Genomic DNA, 3,451 nt, shown 5'->3' with positions numbered 1-3,451 from the left:
GAGTACATTAAGTATTATATTTCTATATTATACGAAATTTGTCGTAAATGCTTAAATGTCAAGCAGCCATTCCACAGAAAGCGTCAATGCCTTGCCCAATTGCCTTTAGTTATCGACCACACATAAAATGTTAATGTATGAAGTCGCCTTTTTTGAATCCTCGTTTGGTATCGAACGGTTCGGAGAGGTCCTTCTCGATTCTGACGGAACTTTTAGTATAGCTAAGCGTCAGTTTACATCGTACTAGTTTAGCGGGAATACCGAATTCAGACCACGCGGCATTGAGGTAGCTGCTTTTTGGAGCTTTAAAGTCGTAAATATTGTAGGAACTCCTACCAGCAGTATGGAAATGGACGTAATCGGAAGGTGACAGCGCCCATTTTCAATATAACCGTACTGTTCAAAACTATTAAAATCATAATAAATTTCGACTGAACTTAGTACATGGCATTCCTTTCATATTCCTATGTCACAGTGCGAAAATAGGCGAAATAGCACTACAACCACGCCCACTTCTCAGAAAGCAAAATTTTAAAACCCACTTTAATATTTCCTTATGACCAAATCCAAACAAAACTGTTCAAACCTCTAGATACCGAATATGTGGACTTTTAACCGATAATATCGGTCAATGCATGTACAATTTAAAATCAGATATAATCCTTTCCTGACTGTTTTTATTCTGCGTATGAAAAATGGGTTGAATCGGGTTAATACTTCCCTGAGCCCCACAACTTATATAAAGGTTTTCGAAGTTGCTGGTGACTTTATACTACGTGTAATGATTATCGTTTTTCTAAAACAACTATGCTGAATATGTCAGTCAGTGTACAAGTTAAATAGAGTATCAGTATGTTACCCATTTCAGATCGTTCGCGCAGCTGTCGCACTGGAATCAGACGCTTATAAATTAGCTGAATGACAGTTCGGAGTATTGTTCACAAGTGTACAAAAGCGTTTTGCCAAAAGTGAACGCAAAAAAAGTGATCAGCGATGGAATTCAAACGTAATAGTGTGATTGCTTTATATTTAGCTGGAAAATCACAGAAAGCAATAGTACGAGAGCTCAAACACCTTAATGTAAATAAAGCTTTTGTTTATCGCACCATCACTCGTTACAATGATACTGGTAGCATCGCAACACGCCATGAAGGTGGTCGTCAAAAGACTGCAACGTCACGTGAGATGGTGCGAAAAGTGAAGAAGCGACTTGAGCGAAAACCACGACGAAGTGCCAATCAAATGGCTAAAGAACTGAAAATATCCCACCGCAGCATCCGACGCATATTGAAAAATGAGCTTAAGGTTAAGTCTTACAAGCTCCAAAAGGCCCATGATCTCACCCCGAAGCAGCAACAAGTAAGACTTGAGAGAGCGAAGCAGTTGCAAACAAACATTTCTATCGCAAACCATGGACGTTTCAACAAGTCTCAGCACCGTCTCACAAAGCGCGAGTGAACTAAGAATGGCTGAAAAACAACGTTCCGAACTTTATTACGACCACACAATAGCTGCCGAATTCACCAGATGCGAATCAATGGATTATTCTCTGTGGACCATTTTGGAGAGGAAGGTCCGAAGTAAAAAATACACCAGTCTCGAGATGCTGAAGAAAGCCATTGTCCGTGAGTGGGTCAAAATACCGGCACGGACACTGCGTTTATCTGGCGGCGTGAACCACAGGTGGTTCACATGCAAATTCATTTATCTAGGGGCGTGGACAGTGGAAATAAAATATATTGGGGAATTATTAATTGAAATTGGATGTAGGCGTTTTCAACATAAATAAAATTTATTTTTATAGTTCTTTCTAAAACAAAACAATTAGAAAAGTGCCGTCATATGAACAACTTGACAATCTTGTGCACACAATGTATAAAGCATAGACAAAATGCTCCGGGTGGAACGTGCTTAGCAAAATATTTCACCGGGATAGTATGCCTCGCTTCTCTTGCGTTTCCTATCTATCTCGATATATACTAAAATACTAGCTAGCTATACCTGAATCAATTTTCTTTTTTCCACCTTTTTTTTTGCTTTAAAAAAAAAAACAATTTTCTCTATTTCGAATTGCAACAAAAAAACATTTTTTACTTTTCTGTTCACGAGCCAAAAAAAAAAAAAAATTCAAAGAGAATGGAATTTATCGCAACGCTGCTGTATTTGTACACTTATCAAAGAGTGAACATACAAATTAATATTTCATTACAAGTGTGTTCAAACAAATTTTAGTACAATATCTGGAAAAATGTAATTAGAAATCAAAAAATATGTTTTCAACTGAATGATTTTGGTGTTGCTATAGAGTACATTAAGTGTATACACACTATATCCATATTATTCAATATTTACTCTAAATGTTTTGAAATCTCACGTAGCCATTTCACAGAAAGCGTCAAGGCCAACTTGCCTTAATCATTGGCAATACATAAAATATTAATTTAAGTTCGACCACATTTTTAGTTGTTCTTGATGTATTCTCTCAACAATCTTTTATTATTATTAGAGGGGGTCTGCGGTACGACACTCCTCCTTTTTTCGTATTCTATTATTGTTTGTATATCCTTTTAGTTGGGTTGGGCTCGTGTTATCGTCATTAGCAGCCCAAGAATATGATCAGTGTGTTCTCTCTCTGACATAACATTTTCCTAACCTGCTTTCGCTATGTAATCTTTATTACTACTGATAATTTCCTGCATTTCTTCCTGTTTCTGTTAGGCATAAATAAGGAGTTTTTCTACGTTCTTTAAACGTTTTCTAAACGGACGAAAGACTATCCAGCAAAACATTTGATTCAAAAAGTTACAACTGAAATGCTTTGAAATTTATTTATAGTGTATTCGATACAAATGCTGTTGTTATTTCTTTCTCTTATACACTTTATTCCGATGTTCATGTGTATGCAGTTTTGTTGTTAAGACCCATTTAGTGAGTTGGGCTTGGAGGCTTTGTCCAGTTACATGTTTGTCTCTATTAATTTCAAAAATGGAAATCCCAAAAAGGAAGAAGATTCTAGGAAATTAAAAAATTCCAACTATTTTAATTTAATGGGTGGGTTTTTGCCTAAGGTGTGAAATAGTTTAAATGAAAAATTTGAAGTGAATGCCTAAGTGGAGGTTGGATATGTAAATAGTACTCCAAAGGTTAACGTTCGATTTTCGATATAATTGAAAAAGATTTCTAAGAGTCTACTAGTACTAGACCAGTACAGGTTTTATATCTCCACGAAATGGACATTACTAAATGAAGGCCATTAAACCGGTAACAAATCTGTTAGCTGTTTTACATCTATTCCCATTAGTACCACTAAATGTCAAAAGGTGTGAGTGCTTGACTCCACAAAAGTGGGGCAGTCAAGCAGAAAGCTTCTGGCTTACTGAGTGAACAACGCTTGGTTGGTAATCAATTTCATGTAAGTAAGAAAAGTTCTGTTGTCACCCCGCTTCCACTG

The sequence above is a fragment of the Bactrocera neohumeralis genome, chromosome 3 (genome assembly GCF_024586455.1).
Source record: "Bactrocera neohumeralis isolate Rockhampton chromosome 3, APGP_CSIRO_Bneo_wtdbg2-racon-allhic-juicebox.fasta_v2, whole genome shotgun sequence".
Classification (NCBI taxonomy): domain Eukaryota; kingdom Metazoa; phylum Arthropoda; class Insecta; order Diptera; family Tephritidae; genus Bactrocera; species Bactrocera neohumeralis.
Note: the sequence above shows the minus strand (reverse complement) of the source record.